Source organism: Herpailurus yagouaroundi, unplaced genomic scaffold (assembly GCF_014898765.1).
Source record: "Herpailurus yagouaroundi ecotype Mexico unplaced genomic scaffold, PumYag 29, whole genome shotgun sequence".
Taxonomy (NCBI): Eukaryota; Metazoa; Chordata; class Mammalia; order Carnivora; family Felidae; genus Herpailurus; species Herpailurus yagouaroundi.
Window position 1 is genome coordinate 20,830,115 of NW_024412377.1, and position 11,334 is coordinate 20,841,448.

The window sequence follows — 11,334 nt, forward strand, 5'->3', positions numbered from 1 at the left end:
ACAATACAGACAAAAGAAACCATGAAAAATTATATAATTGCTATGAAAACAATTTTATTGTCAGAATATTAATTCACACACAAGAGAAAATGATACTTTGAGGATACGTAATGCGTTTTTTCATCAAGCTCAGAAACTGCTCCATTTCAGCATAAAGACAACATAAGCTTAAATTTAGTTGTAGCTAATAGAGCATTTTGCACAACATTAAGGCTGCAAATGCTTTTAAGAATTTTGATGCTGTAGTACTTTTAAGCAACTGTGATGCAATTAATTTCTACTGGGCATGGGCAATAGGCACCATTCAGGCACTTACACAGAAAATATAGAAATTGTTAACAAAGTAAATTAGAATTGAAAGAAACCTGTAGTAAAGGAAAGTCATTTTGGTTTGCATGATTCCACAGCACAACTTCTCTTGATTCATTTCCAAACTGATAAAATTAGAGAGAAAACCTTACACAAGACCTACAAACCAGGTTTTTTTGATCAAATTCCAATGGTTGTAACTAACCCAGCATCCTATCTGTAGACATTATTTTCTTGAAATTTGGTGATTTCATGATTCTGTGGCCAACTTTAGAGATTATTATACTGTGTAAATTACCTCCTTGATGTAAACTGTTTTCTTTCTCTAAGCCTGCATTTTTCTTATTTTAGTTGGTGTACATCATTTTTTTTTTTTTTAGATTCAAGATGAGAGGGATAATGTCCCTGCCTCTGTTTCTTCAACTTTGGTAATTCCTTTATAGATTATTGACATACTACCCAATTTCCATCAGTGTCTCACTTGTCTTTTAAAGTGATGCTATCCTCTGGTCCATATAGCCTATTTTTAAACTTTTGAATCTTCATATGAAATACGTGTTGCCATACTGTTTGATTTTTATTTTTCCTAATTAGAGTTGGAGGTCTTGAAACATTCAAGGGTATATTTAAAATATTTCAGAATAAACTGCTTCAGGTTTTAAAGGGTTCAGTACTTGAGAAAAATGTGAATTTACTAGTTCAGTTGTCAGCACCTTTTTCCATTACATAATTTTTAAAAATATGATACATAATAGTAACTCTGTCCGAATTAGGGATTCTTTGTGCCATTTTAAAGTGGGTGGTTTCTTAAAAATGACAAAGCCTAGTGGGAAACATTTCAAACTATGGAAAGCAGCTTCTCTGGTATGTTTTGTTACAGGGCACTTCGGATCATTTCCCTGGCTCTATCTCTTTGGTCACTTCCTCTAAACAAATTGGATTTCCTCGAGGAGCTTGGCCTGTGTGCAGCTGATAAGTAGTGCGGCCGGCTGTACTCGTATTGGTATTCCTCCTAGAACTTTGACTTGTTTCTTTTCATCCAATTTTCTGGTTGTTATAGTTTGCACTGATGTTTTCCCTCTTCTGCCTCTCCTTTCCCTTTCACTCAAATACAATTTCTTGTCCTTTTCTGTGCTTAAATAATAAGTTGCTTTGTCAAGCAGTACTAATATGCTGTCTCTAGTCACATTCCTTGGAGTGACTCATCCTGTACAAAGGCATTTTGTGTTGCTTGCCTCCAAAAATATAGGTAAATAACTATAAAATCTGCAGGAACGTGGATTAGAGTTTAACATAAGATGCAAAAAAAAAAAAAGCCACATTAACTCCATAAGATTTTTTTGCATTTCTGCATTCAGTAAATTAAACTTGTATTTGAGGTTACAAAAATCACAAGAGATTAATGTTCCCCAGGTCTTGGATCTATAAATTAGGAGGAACCGTGTGTGATTGTAATAAACAACAACCAAAAAGCTCTCCAAAGAAAAGTGCATAAAAATGAGCATGCTGGCAAATCTTATCTATGGCTTTTCCTTTATATTAATGAAGTCCCTAGGATGAAGAAGGTAGAATGTTTGGAATTGGCAATTCTGGTTATTATTTGACCTATTTATTTGAATTAATAAGCGTAGAAACAATTTCCATCAAAGGATTTAAAATAGTAATTATAAACATTGTGTTATTCAGCATAATGCTGGGATTGATGAGGGTAAGTAAAGGTTACATGTAAACCTTTCATAATGTTTAGAATCAACTCCATAGGTCAAATAAATTTGCATTAAAATGTGTAATAAATAATTTAATACCAAAATACAGTCAAAACAGTAAAAAGGCCAAAGCTTATCCTTTGTATATGTGAATCAATCTACTGCAAGAGTGTGATAGTGACTGATTCAGTTCTATGCAAAGTACTTTCAATCCAGAATAGAATTAGCTTAAAAACCACAATATTGTGCATTTCAAATAATGAAAATATACACAGCAATGAATCACAGGATAAAAATATATTTTGTTTGTTTTATGTGTTTATTTTAGATTATCTAAAGACAAGCCACATATACTAGCAGAGATTGTTTAAATAGTTTAATCAACCAGAACCAAAATATCTTACTTTTAAACTAGGCAATTTTCCAAAGACTATAATGCCAGTGAAATATTGGTGTGTCAACTCTACTTTTTCCTACAGGGTAACGTTTTTGTAAGCCTGATAAATTGTATCATTAAAGAAATTGACCTAGATAATTATTTTCTGGCTCTTTTTTATGCTACTTTCTCGGCTATGGTACATAGATGGCAAAATTTAAAATTTAGTTAACCTCATAATATTTAAAAAGCAAATACAGATTTAATTCAATTTGTTCCTTCTAAGCAATTTTCATTACATACTCACTGTAATTCTTTGCACTAATATTAGAAAGAGCAATCTAGAATAAAACATACTGATGCTTGTCCAAATGCTTTTCAGGCTTTGAGAATTGTAGTTTATCATTTTGAGTGTTAAAATGCTAAGAGATTATAAAAAGGAAAAATAAAAGCAAAAGACTAAACAAATAAGCAACAATAAAGGAAACCCTGATTTTTTAAAAAATGAGATATATTGGGGCACGTGGGTTGGTCAGTTGGTTAAGTGTCTGACATCGGCTCAGGTCCTCATCTCACAGTTCGTGGTTTTGAGCCCCATGTTGGACTCTGTGGTGACAGCTCATAGCCTGGCGCCTGCTTTGGATTCTGTCTCTCCTCTCTCTGCCCCTCCCACTCAGGCTCTGTCTCGATCAAAAATAAATCAACATTAAAAAATATTTAAAAATTGAGATATAATTGACACATACCATTATATAAATTTAAGGTATATGTCATGTTGATTTTTTTAAAAAGCTTTTTTGAGAGACAGAGCATGTGCACACATGTGCACAGGGGGTGGAGGAATGGGGCAGAGAGACAGCGTAAGAGAGAATTCCAAGCAGACTCTGTGTTGTCATCACACAGATCCCAGTGTGGGGCTCAATGCCAGGAATCCTGAGATCATGACCTGAGCCAAAATCAAGAGTCAGAGGCTTAACTGACTGAGCCACCCAGGTGCCCCCATGTTGATTTCTGTGGTGGGAACAATTAAGATCTAGTCTGTTAGCAACTTTGAAATTTATAATATAGTATTATTATCTATAATCACTATGCTTTGCATTAGATCCTCAGGACTTCATTATCTATTGTTTGCAAGTTCGTATCCTTAAACAACAGCCTCCCAATTCCTCCAACTCCCCAGCCCCTAATAACCACCATTCTACCCTGTTTCTATGAGTTCTGCTCTGCTTGAGTTAGATTCCACGTATCAGTGAGAACATACAGTAATTGTCTTTCTCTGTCTCACTTATCTCACTTAACATAATGCCCCCGGTCCATCCACATTGTCACAAATGGCAAGATTGTTTTTTTTTCCCTCATGGATGAATAATATTGCATTGTGTGTGTGTGTGTGTGTGTGTGTGTGTGTGTGTGTGTGTACAGCACATCTTTATCCACTAACCCACTGATGGATACTTGAAGTTGTTTCTATATCTTGGCAATTGTGAATAATACTACATTAAACACAGGAGTGCATGGGTCTTTTGATACCATGAGAGAACTCTGATTTTTAAACAAGTTCTTTTATTTTTTTAAAAAGTGTATTTATTTGGGGTGGGAGGGGGAGAGAGAGAAGAAGAGAAAATCCCGGGCAGGCTCTGCACTTTTAGCACAGAGCCCAACGTGGGGCTCAAACTCACACACAAACTGTGAGATCATGACCTGAGCCAAAATCCAGATTTGGAGCCTCAACTAACTGAGTCACCCAGGTGTCCCGAAACAAGTTCTTTCAAATGATTAGGTAGTTGGAAAATGCCGTATTCTTAAGGGAGCAAATAAACTAAATGTCTGCTTATACTACATCAAAGATTAAACTATTTGTGTACAATCTGCCTATATAAATGTTGTATTAGCTTTTACTTTTTGAGCCTACCAATTTAAATTTTTACCCCAAATCTATAACACAACTATATATAACAGATCACTGAGACTACTTGAAATTTATTTTCAGTCACCAAAATGTATTAAGTACCTACTTTATGTCACACGATATGCCAGTCTTTAGTGATAAAGCAGTGTGTAAGATTTTTTTTCCCCTAAGTCATTTAATTTTCTGTTCAGTGCTGGGGACACAATATTTCTGTTTTCCAAAAATAAAGTTAAAACTACAGTAAATAAAATGATAACCTATGGAAGCACCAAAAAAGTGGAACTAGGCTCATTTGAAATAACAAATGATACTAAATCTGAGGCTATGAGGTGCAGGAAAAGGATTGAATGATCATTCACAATATAGAGAGAGGATGTGCAAAGTCCCTGCAGCAACAAAGACCATCAGAAAAAGAGATCAAAGAAAGCAGCTAGAGATTAATGAATGAGGCAGAGTTCCATGAAATTAAGTTGAGATGAAGCAAGAGACTTTCTGCTAGGCATGTTGAAATTCATTCTACATTTAATAGGAATAGAGTGGTATTAAGCGAGAGAGCAACAAGAATAAATTTGCTTTTTAAAAATATCACTCTTGGGGCGCCTGGGTGGCGCAGTCGGTTAAGCGTCCGACTTTGGCCAGGTCACGATCTCGCGGTCCATGAGTTCGAGTCCCGCGTCGGGCTCTGGGCTGATGGCTCAGAGCCTGGAGCCTGCTTCCGATTCTGTGTCTCCCTCTCTCTCTGCCCCTCCCCCGTTCATGCTCTGTCTCTCTCTGTCCCAAAAATAAATAAATGTTGAAAAAAAATATCTAAAAATATCACTCTTGCTGTCATTTGGAGAAGGGAGCAGAGGTGACAAGTTTAATGGCAATGAGGAGATCATTTAGGAGTGTATTTATTTATTTATTTTTTTTAATTTTTTTTTCAACGTTTTTTATTTATTTTTGGGACAGAGAGAGACAGAGCATGAACGGGGGAGGGGCAGAGAGAGAGGGAGACACAGAATCGGAAGCAGGCTCCAGGCTCTGAGCCATCAGCCCAGAGCCCGACGCGGGGCTCGAACCCACGGACCGCGAGATCGTGACCTGGCTGAAGTCGGATGCTTAACCGACTGCGCCACCCAGGCGCCCCAGGAGTGTATTTAAAGGGTCCAGATGAGAGATGATGGTATTGTGTTAGAAAGCAGAAAATACCTGCCCAGATGGGCAGCTTAAATATTGTTGTATTGTAAAATTTATGCAATCCACATATTACACTTTAATCATGTATTTTTAAAACAGTATATACTATTGTTTTCTATTAATCTAAAAATAAATATACTTTGCACAAATAGATTGTTATGGTAATCTTTAATGTAAACATATTTTGAAAATTGAATTATATTTTATGTAAGCCAGAAGATCTAGTATATGAAGAATATATATTTAAGGCTATATGTGTGTGTGTGTATATATGCACATATATATATATACATATATACTTAAAATGTACATATTAGTCTTAGTCTATCAGTGTAAGTCTTACATATATATTCTCTTTTATATATATTTTACATAACTTATGTAACATGGATTTTAATAAGTTTATTAAATTTTTTTTAATTTTTTTTTTTTTGAGAGAGAGAGAGTGTGAGCAGGGGAGGGGCAGAGAGAGACACACACACAGCATTCGATGCAGGCTCCAGGCTTAAAAATATTATTATAATTATAAAGATGTAATGGAATTATATAAAGTTAAATTAATGATAGATATGATTCATACAGTAAATTCCAGATTTTAATTTCTTAATTTTACCTTTTCCATACAAGTATTATGTATAAGAACTTACAATATTAAAGTATTTGATTATTCATCTGTCAATGTTTAAAACAAATTTGGCCATTTATATTTTTACCTGGTGTTAGAGTCTCCTTTTTCAATGATATAGTTCAATTTTTTAACTTCAGGAAATTTTGTTTTGAATCAAGTTTTGATTCTTTGTTTTCTCCAAATGTTTCTGTGTGGGCAGATGTTTTTGGGATAGGAAATATTAAATCCTCTTTCCTTTCACAGAAAGTTTGAATTCTTCATAGATGCTTAAGCCTAAAGTTTTATGGCAGGTGAAAATTTAAATATAGTTCAGGTTTAATAATGTCACATAACCTCCTTCCTCTTCTCTAATACTAAATCACTATGAAACGGCTCTAATTTGACCAAGTCATCACGAAATCTCCAGGAAGGACAATAGTGTGGCATTTGGGGGTTTTGATTATACTTCATTAATTTTACCCAGTTATTACCATATGGTAGTAAGAGGATCTTTTCAGTGCAGTAATACAAAATGTGGTGCTAAGAGGTCTATAACACAAATAAAGAATATTTTATTTTCTAAGTAGTTCACTCGCAAAAATTTAAGAATTTACTGTGGATTTTCCATGATTGGATGCTGCTTTACTGCCATCTGGCTTCATATACAATTAGCAGTGGAAAATTTGAAGGAGCAACCATACCTTTTTGAGTATGCATTGGACCATTTTGAATAATGCAAGCCAAATTTCCTCTGTAAGACCCTCTAAATATTTGAAGAAGGGTATCAATGTTTTTAACTTTCATGTGCCTTCACTGAGTCATTGAATATGAATATTGTTAGTTTCTCTCTAAGAAATATTTTATATTCTTTTATATTTAGTATTAATTTGTAATTTAAGCTTATCCTTTTTAAAATATGATATATAAAATTGTCTACAACACTCCAGAATCAATCAGCATACGACACAATATAGCGTGTTCATTAATATTTATCTTCGGAACTCTACTGAGCAATCTAAAACTTGTTAATAATTGTATCACTTACATTTAAAAATTGGCTTATAATTAGTATGGAAAGATAAGTAAAATGATTCTTCTTTAAAATGTATTTAAATATTAATGTTTTTACATAATCAATACGTATAATCATTTTAAAAATTTGTTTCTCAAAGCTCACTCTCTCTTCTGTTTCTCTCTCTTCCTGTGTGTGTCACTCTCCCTCTCTGTCCCTGTACACACACTCAAATACATGAATTTTTAATTACCAAAAGGATTGTCTTACAGTAGTATAACCAAATTATCAAGAACTGAATATTGACAACACATTATCAGTCAATAAACCTAACTTTTCTTGATAATGAATTGGAATTCTTTTATTTAAAAAAATGGTTTAAATTATATTTTTATTTGGCACTATTTAAATGATGCAAATATAAGCTTGTTCACAATTAAATTTCCCCTTGGTAAATATAAACATGGGGATTTAAGTGAGTAGAACTGTAAGGAATATGAAAATTAATTAATCCTGGAAAAAGGAACAAAACTTTGCTATTCTGTATGTTCATGAGCAGAATAGGTGTAATTCTTACTTTATATTATCAACTAAATTTTTACCTTAAAAATAAGTTGAAGTACCACAACCTTATATAAAGTGCATTTTTCCAAGACAATATGATTAATATGAAAAATATTGTATATGACTTGTCTTATTTTTCATTCTTCTTCTTCCTTTGGTTAGCTCTACTATAGCTGTCTTTCTCAACATGCCAGTGAAAGAGTTCTTACTAAGGGCACCAGCACTGAAATCTTATACAATATTAATCCCATGTTTTCATCCTAATTTGCCGCTTAGCAGGATTTGACTGCATTCCATCCTCAATTCCTTGAAAAACTTCCAATCCCAGGCATCAATGACAATAGAATATCTTGATTATTGGCTTTATTCCCCAACTACAGCTGAGGCTTTCCTTCTAGGCCTCAAAATACTAGACTGCTTTAGGGCGTCAGCTGGGCTTTTTTTTTTTTTTTTTTTTTTTTTTTTTCTATAATGCCATCCATCCTTAAGGCTTTGAAATATCCTATATTCTGGTGATTTGCAGATTGAGAGCAACAATCTTGATATCTCCTAGGAGTTACATACTTATATGTCCATATTTCCAGGTTACTTAGAATCTTCTTTTGGAAATGTAATAGTTACCTGTATTTTACATGCATGAAGTAGGATACTTGAACTTCTCTCTTCCGCTTCCTTTCTGATGAAATGGATCTGTTGATCCATTTTCGTATTATAGAATCAGCATTCTGTTACAGCATAAAAATTACCCTGGATGTATCTGTTCATGTACTTCCTTCAGAAAATTCATTTTCTTGGTTCTATCTCCAAAATATTTCCCAAATGAGCTTAGTCCCCTCTGTCTCCACTAATCCTATTTATTATACATCCATTTTCTCCTACTTAGATTAATACAAGAGCCTAACAATTAGTTGGATTTGGATTGCTGTTTTAAATAGATTCAATCATGTCAACCACCTGATTAAAATTACCCAAAGGCTTTCTACTGGAATTTGAACAAATCCAACCTTCCTGTCATGTTTTAAAAATCTGATACCTGCCTCCTCCTGCAGTAACATCTTTGTAACCTTCCTTACCGTGTTGTAGCTACATTAGCATTCTTCTTCCTTCTGGTTATGTCTGCTTTCTTCCCATCTCTCGGTCTTTGTTTCTGCTGTTTCCTCTGAATGGGAATGTATTTCCCTAGGATGTGTATGTGACTGGTTCTTTCTCATCATTAAGCCCTAAGTTCAGATGTTACCTCATTACCCTGATCATTCTATTTAAGGTAACTTCCCAGTCACCAGTTTTCTCATGCTAATTTATCACCATATTGATCACTCTCTGAAGTATCACATTTATTTTGTGTGTAATTCATTTTCTGTATCCCTGATTTTCAGACTCATACTGGAAAAAGAAGCTCCATGGTAGGCAAAGCCTTCTTTGTCTTGCTCAGTTATATATCTCCAGTGCTTACTACGTTGATTGACACAATTGAAAATTATGGGTAAATATTTTCCCCAGTAAATATTGGTGAAATGTCAGCCAGTTAGGCTGAATAACAGATGAACAACTTAATTTCTCAGAAATAAGAATAAATTGCAACTTTATAATAATGGTATTATATTACTTAAACTTTTTAAAAATTATGTACTTATTGAGGCACCTGGGTGGCTCAGTTGGTTAGGCATCCAGCTTCGGCTCAGGTCATGATCTCAGGGCTTGTGAGTTCAAGCCTGGTGATGGGCTTTGTGCTGACAGCTCAGAGCCTGGAGCCTGCTACAGATTCTGTGTCTCCCTCTCTCTCTGCCCCTTCCTTACTCATGCTCTGTCTCTCTGTCTCTCTCTCTCAAAAATAAACATTAATTTTTTTTTAATGTGCTTATTAGCTTAATGACTTTCTTGTGCCAGACATTAGTGATACGGTTTACCTCAGTTGACCCCATGACATTGACTTTGTGAGGAAGATGATACTGTCTTTATTTAATGTCTCAGGGAGTAGTTACAGAGAATTTAACTCATTTGTGGATATACTCCTATTAAGTTATGCATCAGTTATGGACTGAACTTTGTCCTTTGATATAGAATGTTCACTAATAGAAAAACTCACAAGGCTTTCAAAATGCTATTTTGTGTCAATGTCATCATTAACTATAGTCACTGTTTAATTTTTGGGGAAGTCTTATGTGGTGGCAGGCTTATGGCTTTTCCACATTGCAAAAATATGACACATTATAAGGAAAACAAAATACATTTTTAAAATAATGAAATGTGAAATAGCCTTCATCTGTGTCTTTATTTTTATAACAGTCACTATTCAAGAAGCTATTATAGATGCTATCAAGCTCATACTTCATTTTGACATGTTAACATTATAAGTATTGATATAGAAATAAATATGTCATGAAAACAATAAGCCACATTCTAAAGAACTATACATTGAACCTATTTTCCTAAAAACAGAAGAAACTTATCATAAAATAGCCAGTTACTATTCAGGTTGAGAAGGGATCATACCCCTTACAAAATCGTTACCATTAAAACTTAAAAAAATACATTTTGAGCATTGATATTAACATTATTAACAGCAAAAATATCTAATTCTGTTAATTATTCAATTTTAAGTTAATTACTTAACAAATCTAAGTTAAACAATTTAAGAATTTTAAAATATAAATATAACTTTGTTTTGAGTCTAAAATTTTTATGATATCCATCATATTCTAGAAAAAATACTCTGCTCACCATTACGCTTTGCATTATGCAGCATTTCAAGTTCTTACTCTTCAAAGTCTCCTTCCTGCGTGGGGCCATGGCAACTGCGATGCTGACCTGGACCCAAGGTTCCTTCAGTGGCTGCTGTCCCCTGTGTGGCACGGTCACCCTGAATGGCTCCTCCCTGGCCTTATCGTAATCCTCGGCCCCATCCCTCTGCTACTTTGCGGCTGGGGTCTCTGGCCTCCTGGCCCCCCTACTGTCTCCTGCTTCTGATCTTCTTGGTCTACAGCAACTGCATCGAAGACTTCCTCAGAGGCCCCTTAGGACTCCGCATTGCACTGGCCATCCTAGCTATAGCCATCTTCCTGGCCTTAGTGCCTGTATCCTTCCATTTGGCACTCATTCTCTGCAAATCTGTCATGTCCCTGAACATTACGATTAGCTACTCTGAAGCCCAGAAATCCACGGACGTCCCCTGAAACTGCTCTGCAGTTTTGCTCCAATCCACACAATGTTGATACCTCTTCTTAGGTGAATCTTGTATTGTGGTGCATGGTTTTGGTGCTGCAGGTGGTGCACTGGAAGTCTGAAGCCACCCCTTACCAGCCTGTAGAGTGGGGGACCCTGAATGGAGCTCTGAGGCAGATGCTTTCCTTGGGCTACTTCTTTCCCGTTCTTGAGAGTAACCAAAGAATGCTTCCTGCAGCCAAAGACTCTGCCCAAGTGCCTGAAATCCTCTTGCCCCCTCATGGCCCTGTTTATTCTAGGCACCGTTTTCCCCTCCATGAGGGAAACATGATGGTAGGCCCCTTCCACCTCTTCCTGTAGCTGTTTTTGTAAAAAATACTACATTACTTTCTTCAACAAACAAACATCCCCCAAAACATATTTGAGATTAAAATTACAAATAAATAATTATAAGAGAAATAAATGCAAAACATAAGCAGGCATGATGTTCTAAGGAAATAAATTTGCATG

The 11,334-nt window shown here is 35.1% G+C and overlaps 1 pseudogene; it reads left to right on the forward strand.

Moving 5' to 3' along the window:
* The window catches only part of LOC121041606 (transmembrane protein 179B-like), a 49,682-nt pseudogene extending 38,646 nt beyond the window's left edge, over positions 1–11,036 (forward strand).
* The last annotated feature ends 298 nt before the right edge of the window (positions 11,037–11,334 follow it).